This window comes from Myotis myotis, unplaced genomic scaffold, assembly GCF_014108235.1.
Source record: "Myotis myotis isolate mMyoMyo1 unplaced genomic scaffold, mMyoMyo1.p scaffold_m19_p_11, whole genome shotgun sequence".
In the NCBI taxonomy this organism is placed as follows: domain Eukaryota; kingdom Metazoa; phylum Chordata; class Mammalia; order Chiroptera; family Vespertilionidae; genus Myotis; species Myotis myotis.
Genome location: NW_023416315.1, coordinates 46636581 through 46660608, shown reverse-complemented (window position 1 = coordinate 46660608; position 24028 = coordinate 46636581). Strand labels below are relative to the sequence as shown.

The window sequence follows — 24028 nt, the reverse complement described above, 5'->3', positions numbered from 1 at the left end:
ATATTTTAAATTTAATTATATCATTCTTGGTAAATACTGCGGTTATATTCAACTTGGAACTACTGTATTACTGATTATGAAATAGGAAAACATTAAAAAATAAAGTGTGTGGGATATGTGTGTCAAAATATAGCAAAAAAATTCTCTGGAAATTAGAACAGCAGTTCATAGCAGATGTATAATGTATTTTCCCCAAGATATACCAAGAGAACATGAATAATAACGTATAAGTAACAAATATTCTTTGTAACAATAAGCTTAAATTGAAATAAGCCTTGAGGAAATAAAATCAAAAGCATCAATTTGGAAATTGCTTTAAGATAAACTGATAACAAATGAAAATAATAATGAATGGTACATTCATTATTGCTTGGCACAGCACTGATATGCTTCTGTCTGACAAAGACATAGTCGCCAAGGATTATTGATCCTTGAGGCTATTTTAGGCCATATATATGTACATATCTATACATAAGTGTTTTAATAAGCTGTACAAAAATAAAAGTAGAAATACACTCATTCATTTAGATTAATAGCTAAAGATCCTTTTTGCTCTGGGAAGAGGAAGTGTTTCTATTTAAGATTTCCATTCACAACCTCCCCTGCCCTGCCCCCATAAATTCTACAAGTTTGCTCATCCATAGGTGTCTGATTAGTTTATCACAAGACTTGACGTTCACAGCCATGCCTATTGATTATTAAAACCAGGCATGTGGACTCTGCTGCATTTATGAGCACATGTTCCTGCTGTTCCAGGTCTCTGATTATAGTGCAGAGGTGCTACACTCTGCTCACATGATTACAACTGTTTTTACACCACACTACTCTGCGTTGTGTTTTTCAAAGATCAACCCTTGACCTCAGAGCTGGAAGGAGTTGTCCATACTATTCTATTCCCTCCATCTTTAAACATACTCATCAAATTGAGGTTAATATGTTAACTCACACTCTTAATCTCTCAGCCTTCCAGTTTATGTCACCTACAAATACTCATTGTTATTTCACTCATTAATAAGCTTTTGTCTTATAAACATGCTCACCCCATCTAGGTAACATCATTCTTGCTAATATTAATATCCGTGTGGTTGGCCCATCCAAAACCAGGTCTTTCATTTTATTAATTTACCCATTTTATAGGCATTTTCTTCTGCTCTCTCCACCACTCCCATGGTTGTAACCTTCTGGGATTTGTGATTATCAAAAAACTATGTCATCATTTGACCTTTCAAAAGTGACATCAAACTTTCTGATTCGTTTTTAAAATTTGTCCTAATTTTGGTTCATTAAATTCAAACTCCTTATCATGTTCTACAAAATTTTGTTTCATCAAAGATAAACTTCTATATGAATATTAAACCCACCTCTTGCCCACTAGAACCCATTCTGTCTTATTCCACATAGTCACTCAGTCCTTGTCTTGTACCCCCCTCTACATAATTATATCCATTAACATGTTGCCATATTTTCATTGTCAAAAACAAACAACATAATCAAGAAAAAAATCTCCTTTTATTCCACATTCTCTTTGTTCCTCCTGAGAGCTAAACTCTTAGATGAATATAATCATTGACTCTGTCTTTTCTCCTCCAATTTCTTTAGATCTCTTTCCAATAGGTTTTTTCTTGTGTTGCTCTACTAAAACTTCTCTTGGCAAATTCCCCATTGTGGAAAAGTATTTATATAAATTCTGTTATATTAACTTATCCTTGACTAGAAATTGCAATTGAAATCACAGACTTCAGTTAACATTTTATTGAGGAACCTCTAATAGAATTTGAAAGATAATGACACAGATGCTTGTAAAGACAAAACCATTACTTTGTCTATATATTTGGTTTAAATAGACAATAAAAAATTAGCAAACCATTGCATACTTTTTTCTCTATAAATTTTAACTTAAATTTATATTTTCTATATCTTCATTGAATTGGGTTTCTAAGTATATTTGTTAAGGAAGGCAAAGAGCTTTCAAGTAATATTAAAAGGGTTATTTTAATGTTTCTAGAGTCTGTGTCTATAAACATTGAAACTGTTAAGATTAGTTATAAGAAATGACTTTAGCTAAAATATGTCCTATAAAAATTTTTGCTCATTTAGTTTATAAATATATTTCTTTTGTAAATTTTGGAAAATAAAGGAATACAAGTTTCTCTAAATAAATAATGAAGACATACATACAAATGGGTAAGTTGGTAAAATCCTAAGTTGAAGATCTTTGAGTAAAAACTTGTTTATGTTGCTTAATCTCCCTCAGTACTTAAAGAGAAGTAATTAAAAATCCTACATAATACAACCCTAATATGCAAATCAACCGACCAGCAGAACAACAGTGGTCATTATGACTTGCACTGACCACCAGGGGCAGATGCTCAATGCAGGAGCTGCCCCCTGGTGGCCAGTGCCCTCCCACAGGGGGAACACTGCTCAGCCAGAAGCCAGGCTCAAGGCTGGAGAGTGCAGCAGCAGTGGCCGGAGCCTCTCCCGCCTCTGCTGCAGGTGGGCAGTAAGGAGCTAGGGGTCCCAGACTGTGAAAGCCCTGGACTATGAGAGGGATGTCTGACTGCCAGCAGGCAGACATCCCCTGAGGGGTCCTGGACTGTGAGAGGGCGCAGGCCGGGTTGAAGCACCCCCACCCCCAGTTCACAAATTTCATGCACTGGGCCTCTAGTTTTAAATAGCCCTTAGGAACCAGGGATTCAAATGATTAATACGCTATTTTTTAAAGAAGGAAAGGAAATTGAATTTACAATTGGAGAGTTTTTTCTGGGATGTCACAATGTTCTCAAAATGTGTTTCCTGGAAAACCAATGCTTTGGTATATTAAGAGGAGTCTTAATAAACGAGTTGTTCAGTCTACTAGAGTAATTCTCACAGAATGCTCTCTGGACCCCTGGAATTCCATATATACAACCAGGAGATCTATTAGGTTAAAACTATTTCATAATAATGCTAACATGTTACTTGCCTTGTTTCTGTGTTGATACCTACACTGGTGCCACTCAAGCTATGATGGATATAAACTACAGTGGCACCAAAATAATTTGTTATTGTATTCATGAGTACCATGCAGTCACAGTAAAGGAATATTTTAATTTAAGAAGATCCTTGATGAAGCAGTAAAAATATTAAATTTCAATCCTGGAGGACACAAGTCTTTTAAATATTCTGTGTGACAGAATAAGAAGTATACATAAAGCCTTTTTTCTGTATAGTGAAATGCAATGTCTACATTGAGGAAAAACACTTTTGTAATTGAGTTGCCATCTAAAGTAGCCATTTTTTTATTGGACACATTTTTTTTTTACTTGAAAAATGATTGATAGGCATAACTGGGTATTTGGCAGAATTCCTGTAAATTTACACCTCTCCTTGAAGGAAAACAACTAACATTTTTGCCAATGATAATATTTAAACTTTCGAGGGAAAATTAGAATTTTAGAAAATATGCTATTATCACTTTGTGCTCTAGAACTTTTCAACAATAAACATATTTTCTGATGTGACTGGTTGCAAATTAATATTATGAATATTATTTTATATTGTATAATAAAATACTTTGAAACTGAATGATCAATATTTTCTAATTGTTCAATATACGATACTGTAAAAGCATGTACTATGATCTGACTGTGTGCCCCCCAAAATCATATGTTGAAATCCTAATAAGATGGTTTTAGGGGGTGGGGACTTTGGAAGGTACTTAGGTCATAAGGGGAGAGCCCTCATGAGTGAGATTAATTTTCCTATAAAAGAGACCCCCATAGATCTCATTGGCCCCTTCACCATGCAAAATAAAACACAGCGATAAGTTGCCATCTATTAAACTAGAAGAGGGCCCTCACCAGTATGTAACTATACTGTCAACTTGATCTTGAACGTCCCAGCCTCCAGAACTGTGAAAAATTAATTTCTGCTGCTTATAAAGTACCCATTCTATGGCATTTTGTTACAGTATCTTAAGTGGACTAAGACAGCATATATAGATTCAAGATTCATTTACTATAGATTTCATATAGTCCAGTGAATCTTAATGTATATTACTAGGTAATGTAGAAATCCCAAACTCATTATAGATGATGGATAGTTCAGAGAAGAGAAAAATCTGAAAGATAATTAGCATAAAATTTCTCAACAAAAATCTCACATTCATTGAATTGTGGTCATCAGTTTGGCATTACTTATAGATGCTGAAAATGTACAAGTTCCATGATCCAGCAAGCTAACTCCTTGGTTTATATCCAAGAGAAATTCTGGCTTATATGCATATGAAGACTTTTTATTGCAAATTTGTTACACATAATAGTGAAAAACTGAAGACATCCAAAATGCCATCAATAAGAAAATGAATGTATAACAGTGTATTTGTATGTTGGAACACTTTAAAGCAATTAAAATGAATACATAAAATTTATATTTAGCAACATGGCTAGAGTTCAAATAATGTTGAATGAAAAAGGAAAAAAAAGGCAAATTATAGGATGTTTTATAGTATATGATAGCAACAAAACACAATGACAAATATTATTTACAGAGAGACTTATATAAAGTAAAGAAATGGTTTGGATAATTAATGATAGCAGCTGTTCTGAAATAGAAGCTGGGGACTGGACCTATGAGGATGATCTAGGGATTCCAAATTTGCCTCAATTTTTCTTCTGTAGCATTTGTCATTACCATCTCCTTCTTCTTCAAATAATTTTCTCTTTTGACCTCATTGATCTTGCATTATCCTGGTACTACTTCTGCTCACCTACAGTGTTGCCCATCCCTGTCACACCAGTCTCTTAGCCACACATGCAGGGCCTCTCTGACAGGTCCTTGCCACCATTTCATGTTCCCTTTCATTTCATGTCTTAGCAACACTGAGCAGTTCTGGGTTTGCTGAACCAGCATGCTGTCATCATCTTGTGTACCTGCTCACATCTTTCTAGCACAGATTTTTCTCCCTTCGTCCTATAGCTAGTGACTACTCATTTTCCTTTTAATCTTCACCCGAGGATATTATTATTGACTAGAGGCCTGGTGCACAAAAATTTGTGCACTCGGGGGGGAGGGGGGGTCCCTCAGCCCGGCCTGTGCCCGCTCGCATTCTGGGACCCCTTGGGAGATAACAACCTGCTGGCTTAGGCCTGCTCCCGGGTGGCAGAGAGCAGGCCCAATCCCTAGGTGCAGCCCCTGGTCGGGCTCAGAGCAGGGCCGATTAGGGAGTTGGGGTGCCGCCCCCTGTCATGCACAGAGCAGGGCGATCGGGAGGTTGTGATTCCACCCTCAGTCACACTCAGGGTAGGGCCGATTGGGGGGTTGGGGCACCGTCCCCTGTCACACTCAAGGCAGGGTCGATGGGGAGGTTGTGGCGCCACCCCTGTCATGCACAGAGCAGGGCCAATCAGGGGGTTGGGGCATTTCCCCCTGTCACTCACAGAGCAGGGCCCATCAGGGGGGTTGGGGCTCTGTACCCTGTCACGCACAGAGCAGGGCCAATCGGGGTTGGGGCGCAGCCCCCTGTCACGCACAGAGCAGGGCCCATCAGGGGGTTGGGGTGCCGCCACTCTCACATTCAGGGCAGGGCTGATGGGGAGGTTATGGCTCTACCCCGTCACACACAGAGCAGGGCCCGTGGCGGGGGTGGGAGGGTTGGGGTGCCGCACCCTGTCACACACAGAACAGGGCCGATCAGGGGGTTGGGGCGCCGCACCGTCACACAGAGCCGCAGGGTGATCAGGGGGTTTGGGCGCTGCCCCCTGTTACGCTGATCCCGGTGCCGGGAGGCATATTACCCTTTTACTATATAGGGTAGAGGCCTGGTGCATGGGTGGGTGCTGGCTGGTTTGCCCTGAAGGGTGTCCTGGATCAGGGTGGGGGTCAGCCAGGGTGAGGGGATGATGGCTGTTTGCAGCTGGTCACACATCCTTCAGGGTGGGGGTCCCCACTGGGGTGCCTGGCCAGTCTGGGTGAGGAGCTGAGGGTTGTTTTCAAGCTGGGGGTGACTGAAGCTCCCAACCGCTCCTTTTTTTCTTTTTTCTTTTTTTATTCTGGGCCAGCTTTAGCTTTGAGGCTTGGCTCCAGCTCTTAGGCCTCCGCTGCTGAAAGTAGGTTTCTGGCCTTTGCTTACAATGTTGCGATCCTGCTGGCTGAAGCCCGGCAGGTTTCTGGGGTTTTGTTTAGCTTCTATGTTTGTTACATAGTTGCTTAGAGTTGCAGCTCATAGGCCTGCAGCGGCAGGCGGGGAACGTTGGAGTCCTCCGTCACTGAAGCAAGCAAGCCTCATGTTAGTTTCAAGCTGCCTGGCTGCCGGCCGCCATCTTGGCTGACAGTTAATTTGCATATTGCCCTGATTAGCCAATGGGAAGGGTAGCGGTCGTATGCCAATTACCATGTTTCTCTTTTATTAGATAGAATTTCAGAGAGAGAAAAGTGGGGAGAAAGAAAGAGAAACAAGGATGTGAGAGAGAAACATCCATGTGTTGCCTCTCCTACGTGCCTTGACTGGGATCAAACCTGCAACCTAGGTATGAGCCTTGATTGGGACTGGAACCGACAACTTTTTGGGTGTATGGGAAGACTCTCTAATCAACTGTGCATTCCAGCCAAAACTAAGATCTTTGCAAAACATATGTGAATTCTGCCTTTGTTGGACATTAATTTTAGATTTTTAATAACATTTTATTTATATTTTAAAAGTTGTATTCTATTGATTTTATGCCATTTATTTACAGTGGGCAACATAAGTGCTTATAAGGACTGCTTCTCATTCATTTTTTTGACATTTCTATAACACATACTACATTGAACATGATACATGTGAAAAAAGAATTTATTGATATAAATACTATCTAAGCAAAAATTATGGAAATGGAATAGCACATTTTTTGTCATGTTACTATGGGTAAATATGTGTACTATTAGCATGTCTGAAGAAGTCTTTGATTTCCATATTCAATCAGAATGAAAGGATAGAGCTAGATAAGAAAATGTGCAATGCTTAGGAATTTATACTTTTTACAAATGACTCACAATTTTAGGCATTTTCTTATCATGATGAAATGTGTGTGTGATTAGAGCACATATAAATGTGCTTTTAAAATCTGTATTCTATTACTGTATAATATTCAAGTGTTTTAAATTATGTATCAGTCCTGTATCCCATTAATTGGAAATATTGGCTGTAATATATGTCAGAGATTAAGTACACTTTTTGGCATTTACATGGGTGGTAATAATAACTTACTGCAGCTGGCTTTAATATTTTTATGTTAATAGGAATTTTATAAGTAAAGAGTAATTTGAATTGATAATTTTAAGAGATATTTATTTTACTATATAAACTCCTGTACCTACCTTTATCTTGAAAAGAAATAAAAAGGACTTGTTCATTTCATTTATTGTAATTAATCAAACTAAGATACTGTCTGTCTTAGTTTGGGTTAATCCAAAAATGGAGCCTGGGATCTTTAGGTTGAGCATTATCAATGAGCACGGTACCAATACTATAGCTGCAGCTGAAATCAGAGGCAGGTCAAGGGTTTGTGGGGATGGGTACCCAAAGTGCTTACTATACCAAAGATATACCACTATTTTATTTCTCTCTAAGGCAGACAAACAATGCTGTCAATTTTACTGTGGTACAATGCTTTTTAAAATCACTTAGACATCATCATTTATACTTATTTAACAGTGATTTTTTAGATTTCTTTTACACACAGATTCTTAAATTTCCTCCCCCCTCTACACATATGTGTGTGTATAAAATAAAATAGAAAATGTATTTGTAAAACTTCATATTCACAGTTGGACAATTCTGAATGGTATTTTGACCCAGAGTTGTCCATGTTTTTGCTTTTCTATGTAAATTGTGCTGTGTGACATTGAGTGTTGATAATGCAACATTTTTTCATTATCTCTGGGACTTTCAAGCCCTAATAGTCTTGATTCACATGGGAAGGCAATAACAACTATATCACAACTGTTTTCTGTCTGGTGTGATTTTTTTAAAGATACATCCTGATTTCAGAAATGTTAAAATGTGAAAAAATATGCATCTTAGATTAGATGAAACTGGTGTTTAGGCTATGTTAAGTAAACATTGAAAACATTCTTTGAGAGGGAGTGCTACTGCAGTTCCAGGCACTCCTCTTAAAGGGCTGTGCACAGACTTACTTGGACTCACTTGCTCTGAGCTCTAGCACTTTGATGGCAGCTCAAAAGGTACCAGGGACACATGGGGAGAAATTACATTGTTTGGTTCTGGGGAGAGAGCTAGAGGGACAGAAGAGCTGGCAGAAGCAGTTGTTCTTTTGCTGAGTCCTCCCCACCACAAAGCAGGCAGACAGGTGCCATATCTGAATCTTCAGCAAACTTGCAACTCCGCTTGCCCAGGCCTGCTGATTCCCTGAGAGCCCATCTCACCCAATTTGCAGGCTCACCAAAGTCATTTTCTGTGACTTTTCCATACAAACAGTCTGTCTTGACTCACAATTCAGACTTTCCTAAAATCTCTGAAAGGTTCACAAACCTCAAACAAGAAGCATCTGGCTTCAGCATACTCTTGCTAAGTGGCCCCAGGCCTGGTAATAGTGGCAGCTGGCTTCGGTTCACAACTTGGCCTCTCGCAGGAACCTCCAAGCCTAGCACAGGAAGCAGCCATCTGTAGATAGCTTTGTAACGCATTCTCAGTAGTCCCAGACAGGGCAGAGGCAGCAGTTGATCTTGGCCTGCACCTCCTTGGAGGCCCCAGAGCCAGCATATCCAGTGGACAGCTTAGGACCTTGCTAGTGCACCACCCAACCACCTCCATGAGTGACACACTTAAGGGGTGGAGTCATCGAGCACCTACAGCCAAGATTACTCTATCCAGCAAAGCTATCATTTAGAACTGAAGGACAGATAAAGAGCTTCCCAGACAAGAAAAAGCTTAAAGGAGTTCATCACCACCAAACCAGTATCACAAGAAATGTTAAAGGGTCTTCTTTAAGAAAAAGAAGATAAAAAAGGTCAATAATAAAAATGGTAATAAATACATATCTATCAGCAATTACTTTAAATGTAAATGGATTAAATGCTCCCATCAAAACCTCCCATCAAAAAAAGATTAAATGCTCCCATCAAAAGGCTGAATGGATAACAAAACAAAATCTTTATATATGCTATCTACAGGAGACTTCAGATTATGAGACACACACAGACTTGAAAATAAGGGATAGAAAAATATATTCTTAGAAATGGGGGGGAAAAAGCTGGGATAGCAATACTTTACATCAGACAAAATGTATTTTAAAATAAAGTCAATGAAGCCTTTAAAAAAAGAGACAATGAAGGACTCAGCAATTCAACTTTTGAGTATTTATCTGAAGAAACCCAAAACACTAAATTAAAACAACATACATATCCATATAGTCATTGCAGCATTATTTACAATAGTCAAGATAGAAAAGCACCTTAAAGGTCCATCAATAGATGAATGGATAAAGAAGAAATGGTGCATATATATAATGTGAATATGACACAGCCATAAAAAAGAATGAAATCTTGCCATCTGCGAAAACACAGATAGACCCAGAGGATATTGTGCTCAGTGAAATAAGTCAGACAAAGACAAATGCCATACGATTTCAATTTCACTTATATGTGAAATTTAAAAAAACAAAATAAACACACAGAACAAAAACAAACTAATATATATATATATAGAGAACATTTTGATGGTTGCCAGATGGGAGGAAGGTTGCAAAGGAATGGGTGAAAAAGGTGAAGGGATTATTAATAAGTGTAAATTGGCAATTGAGTATAGTCATGGGTATGTAAAATGCAGAATGGGGAATATAGTCAATAATATTATCATAACTATGTATGGTGTCTGATGGGTACTAGATTTATCAGGGTGATCACTTCTTAAGTTATATAAATGCCTAATCACTGGGTTGTATGCCAACTCTAATATAGAAACAAATTTTAGTTAAAAAAAGGAAGTACTCATCAGCTAGTTTAACATATCCACTGTTCTCTACATCAATTTAATATATATTTCATATGTATCAGTATATATTTTATACATATCAGTATATGTATTTTATTATTAAGAAAAATACTGGCCGAAACCGGTTTGGCTCAGTGGATAGAGCGTCGGCCTGCGGACTGAAAGGTCCCAGGTTCAATTCCGGTCAAGGGCATGTACCTGGGTTGCGGGCATATCCCCAGTGGGAGATGTGCAGGAGGCAGCTGAATGATGTTTCTCTCTCATCGATGTTTCTAACTCTCTATCTCTCTCCCTTCCTCTCTGTAAAAAAATCAATAAAATATATTTTAAAAAAATTAAAAAAAAAGAAAAATACTGATTGAAGCTTAATTAAGTCAAAGATTAATTTTTTAAATATTGTTTTCCATGTACTAAATTTTAAAAATAGTGTGATGTGTCACAGGAATGTCAGAGATAGCTTTCCTGGATATTTTGTTTAAAATTTTAAAAAATTGTTTTTGTGCAATTTTAAAATTGAACAATTACAATAAATTTTTTGTTTTATTTTTAGCCTAGAGATATAGTCAATCATTAGCAAAGTAATGTGCTGTGCATTGGTCCAAACGGTGTTTAATCTATTAAAACTAATAAATATTAGAGGTGTACTATCTTATGTTTTTGATGTTCAGTTCCTAGATATTTTCATATTTCACGAGCTTAGAAGTCTTTGTGAAACAGAGGTGAAAAAGTGAAAACAGATGCCATTTATTAAAACTGTATGTTCAATGTTGAGTCTTTAGGGAGAAAGGACGGGTTAGCTATGTGGAATGGAGACAGGGCTAAAATAAAATTAAAATCGAAGAGTCAATAATCTAGGTTGCAAGAACCTCAGTGCTATGCATTCTTTCATTAATGTGTTCTGTTCGTGTTTTATATGCAATCAGATTTGGGAACATGCATTGCCAAGATTATAAATTTAATGTATTCATTATTCTAAATACACATATCTTCCTGAGATGTCATATATTTCTTCATACCTTTGATAAAAACATAAGTCTAAAAATAATAAACCTTTGAAATATGGTCATTAAATATTTTTACACAAATAATTTGAGGCTTTGAAAATCAATTTTAAATGTCTGCACAAATTTTGATAGTTCATTTTGAGAATTTTTATAAAATTGTACTAAGACCATTTAAGCTTTCCTCTACAGATAGTATTGAATATTTTCATAACAATAATTCTCTTTGGATGGCATTTAACACACATTTTATAATATTTAAGCTTATATGCTGAGATTCTTTAATTCTACTTGAAATAAACATTGCATTATGGCATCATTAAACATATGTTATAAGTAGATCTTACTCTAATTGTTGCAATAAATCTAAAGAAGTGTTTAACTCTTGGAATTCCTAGAAACACACTGCTCACTGGAGCCAAATTTTATACTGCCAGCCATTGCTAAGTTTGCCAGGCTTAGCAAATTAAAATAAAGGGAACAGATTTGAATATTAGATCAACAATGGGAAGTTTTAAAATAGATTTGAATATTAGATCAACAATGGGAAATTTTAAAATATTTAAGTCATATGCAATGTTTGGATCTTGCTTATATTTTTAAACATATTCAGTTTACACGAAACTCACATTTAGTTAGGCATCCTATATTTTTTCTGGCAACCTTAGTGATCAGTCATCATCCTGCAATGCTGGGACTGATCAGAAGGGGGTTTGTTCGTCCACAGGAAGTTCTATGTGAAGTAGGGCCAAGCACAGATTCAAAATGGCAGCCAGTGGTGTGTCCATCTGAAATGAGAGATTAATCATTTGAAGAACAACTCTGATTAGATAACCTGCTGCAGACTATGTAATTGCATGAACTCTTCTCTCTTAAAATGTTTCTTGAGGGGAGTTAATTAGAGAGCAAGGAACCACTGTACTGAGATAACATGGAGTTCAATGCCATGACAGATTAAGATCAACCCCTTTTTTTCTCATGATGGTCTGGTACCCCTCAATAGCTGCCTTTACCTAAAGAGCCTTTGCCAAGGTAGAGATACAGCTAATCTTTTTGCAGGTTATTAGGCTGAAAGAACATGAATTAAAGTCAGTTGCTACCAACGAGAAGGCTCCTGGTGAAACAGTCTCATATACTCTGAAACTATGACCTGGTAAGTCAGGGTACAGAACCAAAGTTCATCCTGGGTCCTGGACTGCTAGTGCCCTCTGGTGCCTCACAACATAAAACAAAAATCCTCTCTAAGTAAGAAAGTATCTTCATCTTTAAATTATGTCTCAAAGTATTTTTAGAAACACTGTACACAGTGTACAACCAAATATGTTGATACATTTGAAAAAAAGACATAAACCAGACTCAACAGAACCAAGAGGTAACACATGTACACTTTTAAGAAGTTCTATATTGATATTATTTTATTAGACACAGATTTTAAAGCAACCATGCCTTTTAGAGATAAAAGCAAAACTTAAATTTTTGAGTGAAAATTATCAGAAGAAACACTGCATATTTGATCAAATAGCAAGTAAAATTATGTTGAAAAAGATAGTTTAAAAGCATATGATCCAAGCTGAAAAGAGAATTAGTGAATTGAAAGATAGGTCAAAAGATGTGGAAAGACAAAATGAGGAAGAGACAGCAATGATACACCAAGATGATATTTCTTTATTTTTTATTTTTTAAATTAAATTTATAGGAATGGCATTGGTTAATATTAAATAGATTTCAAGTGTACATTTCTATGATATATGATCTCTATATTGCATATGTACCCACTACCCAAAGTCAAATCATCTCGTCACTACATATTAAGCCCCCTGAAAGATAATTCTCTAAAGTTGTAAATTTTTGTAACGGGGGTGGGGGAAATGCAACCTTAATCTAAGCATAAATCAGGAAAATAAATGCCATCTCTCTGGAATTAGGAATTGGGATTATTAGAGAAGAATCTTTGACATCCTATATAATAAGAGAGAAATATGCAAATTAACCATCCCTCTGCTATGCTCAAGCCACGTCCACCAGCCACGCCCACCAGCCAATCTGAGTGACTATACAAATTATAGTAAGTCTTAAAGCTGATAGAATCAGAGATCAAATTTTGTCCTTGTTTGATATTGTGTTGACTATTCTGTTGTTTCTTTTTTTTTTTTTTTACCTCTTTATATAAACTTTGGAATCAGTTTGTTGATATCCAAAAATATCTTGCTGTGATTTGGATTGAGATTGTTTTGAACCTACAGATCAAGTGGGGAAGAACTGCTATCTTGGTAATCTTTAGTCTCCTTATCCTCAAACATGGAGTATTTCTCCATTCAGTTAGTTTTTATTTTTTTTATTTTGTCCATCAGAGATTTACAGTTTTCCTCATATAGATCTGTATATATTTTGAAAGATTTGTACCAAATTGTTTCATTTTGGGAAATGGTAATGCAGACTCTCTATGTGTAATTTTTTATTTCAAATTTTAATTTTCATTATTGGTATATAGAAAAGGATTTTCCTTGTATATTAGCCTAGTGTCCTTAAAACTTGTGATGATAACTTGTTTTAGGAGGGTTTTTTTTTTTTTTTCAGTTATTTCAGTCTTTTTTTATGTTGGTGAACATGTCATCGGTGAACAAAGGCTTTTTTAAATCTTCCCAATATGTATACATTTTATTTCCTTTTTAAGCTGTTTTATTAGCTAGAAATGTTAGTGCAATGTTGAAAAGGAGTAGTGTGAGAGGACACCGTCTCCTTGTTTCTAAACTTAGCATGAAAATTTGTAGTTTCTCAACGTTAAGTATTGATGTTAATTCTAAGGTGTGTTTTTTTATGTTCTTAATCAAGAAAGTTCTCTATTCCTAGTTTACTGAGAGTTTTTACCATGAGTAGGCATTGGGTATCATTGTTGCTTTTCTGCATCTATTAATATGATCACGTGAGTTTTCTTCTTTAGCCTATTAATGTTGATATATTACATTAATTATGATTATTTGTTTTATTTTGTTTTTGTTAATCCTCATACGAGGATATTTTTTCCATTGATTTTTTTTGGAGAGAGTGGGAGAAGGAGAGACACACAGAAACATTGATGTGAGAAAGACACATCCATTAGTTGCCCTCCCACATGGTCCCAGACCAGAGCTAAGAATCCACCCTGCAGCCAAAGCACCCAACTGGAATCAAACCCAGGACTCTTCAGTCCATGGGCTGATGCCCTATCCACTGAGTCAAACTTGCTAGGGCTATTGATTGTTCTTTTAAAAATAGAAATAAAACAATTAAGTATTTGCTTTATTGACATACTAGGCTTAGACCTGTGTTTAATAAGCCAACCTAAAATAGCACCACTATAGCCTGTTTTTATTTTTTAAAAAAATATTTTTTATTGATTTTTTCTACAGAGAGGAAGGGAGAGGGACAGAGAGTTAGAAACATCGATGAGAGAGAAACATCGACCAGCTGCCTCCTGCACACTCCCCACTGGGGATGTGCCCGCAACCAAGGTACATGCCCTTGACCGTAATTAAACCTGGGACCCTTCAGTCCACAGGCCGACGCTCTATCCACTGAGCCAAACTGGTTAGGGCTATAGCCTGTTTTTAAAAGCCATCACTTTACAACTTATTAAGCAAACAAGGGATCAAACATCTCTCATCTACCTGATGTGATCTTTTTATACACATACTGATAATAAGTCCCATTTGAAACAGCTGAATATGTTTTTAAAAGCTTTGCAGATGAGCTCATGAACATAAATTTCACCAGTTAAGTTAGGTCGAACAGAAGAAACTCAAAACAAGTTGTTGCCCAATCAGAGCTCATTATTTATATATTATCGGCCTGCCCCCCCCCCAACCCCCTTAGAACGACACCTTGACTCAATTATTGAAAATCTACATGTGTATAAAGTGAAAGGATTAATTCCCATTTCTCAGGTTTTTTGTTTATTTGTGTTTTTTAAGAAGCCCTATAAGGAATATTACCAAACTCAGATAGGAAAATCAAAGCCTGCATTGTTATGAATCATAATTTTTCCACCACAACCAGATTTCATACAATTACATGAACTTGTTCTGTATATAATCTAGAATTGACCAGGACAAAGTTTAGAATAGAAAAGCTGTAAGAAATAGGTTCCTAACTATAGAAGTTGTAAACTTTAAAAGGGTTTGAAAAAACTAATGAAATGCGACTCTTGTCCCTTTACATTTTAAAGAAATAGACTTTCTGTAAAAATATATACAATTCTGACAAATACATTTACAAGTTGTTTTTTATCTTAAACATTGAGGACAATCCACATTTGTAACTACAATTATTGAGCCTAAGTCAAGTATTCTTGGCCATTGCAAGCTAACAAACTAAACCACTCAAATCAAGCCAAAGTAGAATAGGTTTAAGTCCTGAGCACTTGGACTTTGTATTCTTCAAGAAGCATACCTGGGAAAACTAATTATACAGACTAAAAATCTCCCCTTCACATTCTGATGTATATTACTGAGGCTTCTAGTCACAGTTCTATTGGAGCTTAAATCCACTTTACAGTTCACTGGCATTGTTAGTGCTTCTCTTTTAAGACTATAGAAGTTAAAGGGCCTATTTAGTGAACTCTGTATGACTAGCCTGGCTACCGGCCACTCCCCTGTTCTAGACAACGATGTCAAGTCTCTCCACCCTTCCATCTTCACTAAATCCAAAAGTCCTCCTCCAGGGCCTCCCAAAGTTTGCCTGTTGCTGAAATGTAACTTTGCTTCTTTCTGACAGTAACTCCTCAAGGGGACCACTTTTTCCATGTTATTTATTCCTGTTAGTCACAATCCTCTTGCCACTTGCTTTTCTGTGTTGCTTGGAGGTTACAGCCTGGACAGCTTGAAGTCAAACTTCATACATACACTGGTTTCACAGCAGATTGGTTGTGGATTTTGGTGCCTGAAGTTGGTTAAGAGTGAATTATTTCACTTAAAAGCCTACTTTATTAGATATGGCAAACCAGCTCCTACTCCAGCACCTGCAAAAGCCAGCAGCACATTTCTGACGCAGCCTTCTATGTCCTCCACCTGGAAGAATTCCACAAACCCTTCCCAGCCTCTCTGTTTGACTACCAGTGGTCGGCAAACTCATTAGTCAACAGAGCCAAATAGCAACAGTACAACGATTGAAATTTCTTTTGAGAGCCAAATTTTTTAAACTTAAACTATATAGGTAGGTACATTGTTATTAACTTAATTAGGGTACTCCTAAGGCTTAGGAAGAGCCACATGTGGCTCGCTGGCCGCAGTTGCCAACCACTGGACTAGCCAGTCTCGTTCTGTCCCTATGAGAACATCTGCGATGTCTTCTGCTAACGGTTCAATGCAGCTTTCTTGGTTTATACTCTTAAAGTGGCTACAAAGGCACCCAAAGAAATGAGAGTCACAATCCTGCCCGTTTGTCACTCCGTCCCTAAGAGCATGAACCATCACTTGTGACGAAGATATGACACTTCGTTTTCTGTGTCCAGTTCCGAAGCGAAGCGTACCTAGGAAGGCAGTCTCCTGCCGCACCCCTCTGCACCCCGCCAACCCGTGGGCCCTGGCTTTGGTCCCTGGCGCTGTAGGCTGTTCCCCAAGGTGCTGAGGGATCGTCTCCAGCGACCGCAGGGACAACTCCTCCTCCTCAGCATGGGGCTGGGTCCAGGGCAGTGACCCACCTGCACGGGGCCTTCGCTGGCCTCCGGGACCAGCTGGAGCAAGGGCAGGACAGCCGGCTGCTTCCGGAGCGGCTCCGGCTCATACCTGCCCAGCTCCTCTCCGGGCGACATGATGGCGTCGGCTGCCAGAGCTCCCAGCTCTTCAGGCAGCAAGGCCCGGCTGATGGGCGAGAACAGCCACCTGGCAGGGGCCGCGGTGCCCTCGGGACCCTCCGTGCCCATGGGCGAGGGGCGAGGATGGGCGAGGGCCGAGGGCTGCATGATCCTCCCAGCATCCCTCACGCGACCCTCCCAGGATCCCTCGCGAGAGTGGCTTGGGGGCTCGCGCCAGCGCTCCAGCCAATCACCGTGCCCGTTTCCCTTCCCCCCTGACTCTTGCGGGCAGAGACCTCCTTCCGGCAGGGCAGTCGGAAGCCCTTTTCCTGAAGGCGAGGCCAGGCTTCGCTGCTGCCACAGGCCCCCAACTTGCCCCCCGCGGTGGAGGTTGAGTCCGATGAATGCATTTCTTTTGGGGCCAAACATCTCAAGCCTGCGAGCCATTACCTGGCTGAGAAACCCGGGGAGCACCTACTCCCTACTGGAAGGAAGCGGAAGTAAGTCCATTAATTGTTTTCTGATTGTTGAACCAACCTTGCATATCTAGGTCATGTTATACAATTCTTTTTATAAATTGTTAGATTCAATATGCTAAGATTTTGTTGAAGAATTTTGCATTTATGTTCAAAATGGACTATAGTTTTCTTCCCCCACCCCCCCACCCCCCCTGTATTGTCTTTGGTTTTGCTTTTTAGGGTAATGCTGGTCTCGTTGAGTGAGCTAGAAAGTATCCCCTCTTGTTTCTGTCTTCTGGAAGATATTATAGTGACTTGGAATAAATTATTCATTAACTGTTTAGTAGAGTTCATTTAGTGAACTCATCTGGGTCTGCTGCTCTCTGTCTTGAAAAGTCATTAATTATTGATTCAATTTCCCTAATAAATATAAGCCTCTTCAGACATCTGTCTTTTCTTATATAAGTTTTGGCAGACCATGTTTTCCAAGTGATTAGTCCATCTTATTTTGGTTATAAACTTGGGGATATATAGTTATTCATAATATTATCATATTATCTTAATGTCCATGAAATCTAATAATTTCTAGATTTCATTTCTTTTAAATAATAATGATTTTGTGTCATCATAGTTATTTTAATTTTCCTGCCAGATAATTCCAAACTTCTTTAATATCTAAATCTTGTTCATATATTTGCACTGTCTTTTGAGACTGATTTTTTCTCGCCTTTTAGCATGTCTTGTCATGTTTTGTTCAAAGTAGGACATGTGGCACTGAGCAAAAGGCACTGAGTATATAGGCCTTCGTGTGAGTTTTTATGGTAATCGTGCTAGCAGTTGTGCTGTGTTTGATGTTTCCTGTAATGACATGTTTCAGAGGTTTCAGTGTACCTCTCTGCCCTTGTTTTTCTCTCCCTTGGTGATTTTGGGTTTCCAGAGATACTCCTCCTGAAAGAAAGCTTGTGTCTTGGTTCTCTTTTTTTCTATAATAACAATACTCCTCTGTTTGTGGTGGTGAGGTGTGGGGAAGGGAAGTGTTTTATAATTATAATTAAATTTAAATCTTGGAGTGGACCTGCACCTTGGGTTGTGATCTTCACTGATTGTTGTAAGTGAAGCAGAAAGGCTAGAAGGAGGCCTGAAGTGTGAGACATGTCACTCCCGCTGCTGGGCTGAAAATCTGGTAACATTATTTTCACCTGGAGAGAATGCTCTGCTCTAATCACAATGATTATTTTTCTCCTCTCACCTGCTAAACTACCAGAGCAGTGGTTCTCAACCTTGGCTGCACATTAGAATCACCTGGGAATCTTTTTAAAATCCTGATTTCTGGGCCTCATCTACTGGAAATTCTGTTTCTTTGTTATGGGTTGGGGCCACAACATTAGTAACAAAGAAACAAAATTTCCGGAGGATGAGGCCCAGAAATCAGGATTTTAAAAAGATTCCCAGGTGATTCTAATGTGCAGCCAAGGTTGCGAACCACTGTACCAGAGGATCTTTTTTTTTTTTTTTTAGCTATTATTTGTGAGCCCCTGATCAAGTTCCTAAAGGGAAAACATGACAGTGTGGGAACACCCTTACAATCATGTTCGCAAGGAGTTTCTCATTCTCATGGTAGTCCAAAATCAGCCGTTAGCAATTCATGAAAATTACCATTGAGTGTTCCTGCCATTATAGAGCTCCAGTGCCTCTACCTCAGATAATAGAGCCTCACTATGAATCTGTGGATTTGCCTATCTCTTAAGATTGTAGGGTATAGATTTTCCTTATAAAGTCAAATGTCTGATAGTTTCAAGAAAAGTCATTGACTTGTTTAGTTTTTACACGTAAGCATTAGAGTGAAGAATTCTAAGCTCTTTACATGTCTGCACTGAAACTAGAAGTCCCTAAGGAAGCTTTTTATTTCTCTTCAACATAGAGGGCTCTGGAAATATTTTTATTTATTTTTATTTTTTTAAATATATTTTATTGATTTTTTACAGAGAGGAAGGGAGAGGGACAGAGAGTCAGAAACATCGATGAGAGAGAAACATCCATCAACTGCCTCCTGCACATTCCCTACTGGGGATGTGCCCGCAACCAAGGTACATGCCCTTGACCGGAATCGAACCCGGGACCCCTCAGTCCGCAGGCCGACGCTCCATCCACTGAGCCAAACCGGTTAGGGCTGGAAATATTTTTAAAAACACTTATTAAATGTTATACTATATGCCAGATATTATTCTAGGTATTGGCTGTGCAGCCTTTAACAAAACTGGACTAAAATCAGGTACTGCTCCTTATAATTTTTACTCCTTGGTCCTATTTGCTTGACAAGACTCTAAAAAAATTATAACAGCATACACCCTTGATTGCACATAATTTAGCGTCTATTTTTAAATCATAACAGTCTTAGAGTTGGAGGCAGGAGAGACTATGGCATGTCTTTATTTTGTATCAGAAGTATTTGAATTTTAAGCCCACACTTTCTTTGGTTAGCACAATGCTTCTTCCTTTTTCATTTCTTATTCTACTTTTAACTATGAGTCATCCCAGAAAGAGAGATAGACCTACTTGCATTAGAAAATGAATCATAGTAAGAGATAAGAAATAAAAACTCAGCCAAAGTTTAACATACACTGAAATCTTGTGATACCAATCATGTAGAACAACAGATAATTTTGTGTTTGTTTTTTTCTATTGAACCATTTACTCATTTATTCAGCAAGCAGTTCTAAATAGCAGTTTTACTCCAGGTTCTTTCAATCATAACAGATAATTGAAACATATCTATTACTGTTGAAAAAAATCAGTCTATTAATGGAGGTGCACATACTAATTAATGAATGTAATACATAGTAGTAAATTCTATGTTAGATCTGCCTACCAACAGAGCAAACATTTGCAAAAACCACATATGAAAATACATCCCTAAATTTAATTTAAAACATATTTTAAATTTACTTTATTTTAAAATTTATTTTATTATAAAATTTCACTCATAAATACATTTCTCAACTTGAAAAATGATTCTTTTAACTTGATTCTCTCAAATTTTATTTAATTGTATACTAAAACAAGCACATGTTAACATTATTTGTGAAAGTCACGTTGCCTCTTAGGGGACAAATAGAAGATAGACAAATTTATCTAATTGTGCTCATGGATGGTACCCCACATCATAATTTATTAGACTTAACCTAGTTAATTCTATTTCTAGAAATAGCCAATACTCCCAGGTCTTGTAATCAGAGTTATTATTTTCCATATGGAAACAATGTTTGTATAACTAATGTGTGCATATAAGCTTCCATATGAATATGTAGGAAGGAATCAAAATTGGAAGATGAAGAGGAGAAAGTGGAAGACATTTCTCTGAGTTATTTTCAATACCCTATTGATTCTATATTTTCAAACATTGGGTTTTGTCATTGGTACTACTCATGAAATCACATAAGATAAACTTATAAATAAGAATAGTTGCATATGTTTAAAAATCATCTGGTTTAAATCTCAGTAGACTTCTGAAATTCTTAATTTTGTTTCAGTAAATTATTCTTAGAAGAAATTGTTTTTCTCTGATTTTAAACACATGAAATAATATTTTTAAAAAAACCAATTGTTCTTAATTTCAGTGGCTTATAATTTTAAAAACTGATGCACATGCATATCATTAGATAGACCAATTGTAATTTAGTTCAGTTTACTGTCAACAATATGATATTACTATTGTGTAAAATGACATGAGCAAGAGAATGACATGGTTAGACATTTTTTAATAAGAAGGATAATGTAAAAATATTGAAAACATGTATTGGAAGAGTAAAATCATTATGGCAAGAAAATTTAGATATCTACTTTAATAATTATTTAGGAGATAGATAATGAGGATCATATTACAGTTGTGATAATGGAAGTAGAGTGAAAGATATAGTGCCCTTTAAGTCACATCTACACTAATAAAAGAGAAGGATGCAAATTAACCATACCTCTGTGACACCCAGCAGCCAATCAGGAGTGAGTGTGCAAATTAACCAGACAAAGCTGGTGGTGGCCCTGCCCTCCAGCCACTCCAGGCCTCTGGGCAGCACGCATGCAGGCGCTGAGCAGCTGGGCGGGGTGGGATACCAGCTGTGAGGGGGAGGGCAGGGGGCGGAGGGAGCTACAGGAGCAGTGCTTGGGCTGGAGTGAAGACTGAAGTCTCTGGCCAGAGCGAAGAAGGAAGGTGGGGGCCAGAGCGAAAGGCTGGGTCCCAGGTGCTGGAGGAAAACCAGTGCAGGCAGCCAGGGGAAGGAATGCCTATTGCACGAATCTTCATGCAACGGGCCTCTAGTAAGTAATAAAGTGAAATTAAAGATAATCTTAATAATGGCTACCTTTTATTGGGCATTTAAATGATAGACATTGTGTGAAACATCATTTTACTTAATGTAACAAAAAAATGATATTAAAGTTATTCCTTTTTAGTACATGTGGATTTTGATAATGAACATAGTATAATTTGCTCACAATTGAATAGTGGTATTGTGGGGAGTCAACCTGGTCAAATTCCAACAAATCTCATAGTGTTTGCCCTTCTTGCTGGAGTGTTTTTTTCCAGACTAAATGATAGTAATGCCATTATCCCAACCAAGTGGTAAATAAGGAATAATATGTCTTTAGGGGATGAGTTTCACCCTGGGCTTATTTGAGTTTGAGGAGCTTATAGAATACCTATTTGGCTTTTTTTCTTCTTCTTAAACAGAAATCCTATGTGTTCTGTTACAATTACTGTTTCTGTAACGCAAATTAGCTTTTATTCTATTGCTGAAGTAGGATGTATGTGATTATAATGCAGAATTTGCTTTGGTTCATAAGCAAGTTTTTCTAACACATGAATGGTTTTCAACACAAAGAAAATGCTCCTGAATATAATTTACACCAACTCAGCTAAATGCATTACTATCCATGATGGTTATTCACTCCATGCTTCTTTGGGCCAAGTGCTCTTCCTTAGAAGTGTTTCTCTCCTCCCTTCATATTTTCAAGTCCCCATAATTCAGCAGACTCAACCCTTCTTAAACTACCATAAAATTACCTTTGCCATCTTTAAAGACCACATCTCACAGTATCTGGATATTTCTCAATTTATTGGGAATTTACATCTCTTTTAAACAACATTGTTTTTTAGTAGTACACTCTAACCATAATTTTCCCTTAAGTGTCATTTTTAGTGCATGGTTTTGCAGAATATGAAGTGTGTTCAGTCACACATATATTGTGTTATAGCAAAAACACTCGAATGATTTTGACACATAAGAGAAATGTCAAGATTGATATACAAATTTAAGAGAAATTTCCGTATAAGAGGAAGTTGAAGTAATGGAAATAAATTAAATCTCATGGAGAGAGTTAGAAAAGACCTGATGATAGAAATCTGGAGACATTTGCAGGAGAGACTGAAGGAACAAAGGGTCAATGAGAGAGAAGTGGTTCTTTTTGGCTCCTTTGTTCGTGTATTATTTATTCACTTATTCAACAAATATTTAGTAGGCTATATTCTCATTGGGAAGGAGGTTGTGAAAATAGCCCAGTTTCTTCTTTAATGCAGTTTTAAATTTTAAAATAAGTACATATTACATAAATGCTATCATTAAATAGATTTTTTTTCACCAGTACCTCATGAAATCCATTTCCTACTCAAAAGGGACCAGAAGCTCTGCCTTTGATTTCCTGTACATTCTCAAATAGAATTATTTCTGGCTCCATGTTGGCTTGAATTTCATTGGTTCCAAGTACAGAAATTGGTGTACTTTGCTGGCCTAGTTCATTTTCCAGTCTGTATTTGCCAGGTATATACAGCTTAAAGTAAGTCATTACTCTTTTTGTGAGTTAGCCAAGAGATACAACAGAGCAATAGAAACAAGTTAATTCTGGTCCCTTCCTTATTTTCTTTTGTGAAGTAAGTCATTAAAGCAAATGTGTAAATGTATTGTGTATTGATTTGAGCTTGAAAAGGTTAAGTTCCAATTTATTTATCCATTTCATTGGCAGTGCATCCAACTTATTGGCAACCAATACATTTATTTGCATTTATTTTATAGTCCGTTTTTTTAATAGCTTTCACCAGATATGATAAATGTGGTGCCAGAATAGAGAATCTCTTTTTCATTCAGGCTGGTCTATTCACATACATTTTTTCAGGATATATAGATGCCACTTTGAAGCTATAGGATTTTTTGAAAACTTTAACAAAAATATGAAAGCATATTGGATGACAGATTCATGTTAAATTGGTGATAGATGTAGTCCATTTGAAATTTCTTAATTTTTATTTTTATAGTGCCACTTTGGTTACTTCTTTTTAAAAATATTTATATCCTCAAAAGCACTCCTCTTTTAACACCTATCTACTATAAATTTGGTGTAGGTTGGTTCTGAGCCATAGCATTGAAAATGATTTACCATAATATTTAATAATAGTGCTACAAGTAATTATTACTAGCTTATTGGAAATCACATGATCAAACTAAAAGAGCTTTATTTTATCCCAGAATCTATAAAATATACATATTTTAAGTTATATATGTTATATTCATGTATATGTTTATGCCATATATATATATACCATAAAATATATGTGTATTTATTTGTATGTGGGTATATATGTATATATGTATATATATGTAAAGAGAGAGATTTAACTATTTTGAAGATTTATTTATTAGCCATATATTATCAGATATCACAACTACAAATTCAGGGTAAACAATTATATTGGTTATATAATGTCCAACATATTTTTTCATACCTAACATACAGAGCATATTATACATTTGTTTTATTTTAGTTTTAAAATTCAACT

The 24028-nt window shown here is 37.1% G+C and overlaps 1 pseudogene; it reads right to left on the bottom strand.

The window, feature by feature from the left end:
- Positions 1-11675: 11675 nt before the first annotated feature.
- LOC118666589 lies at positions 11676-17173 on the bottom strand (annotated as a pseudogene).
- Between the last annotated feature and the right edge of the window lie 6855 nt (positions 17174-24028).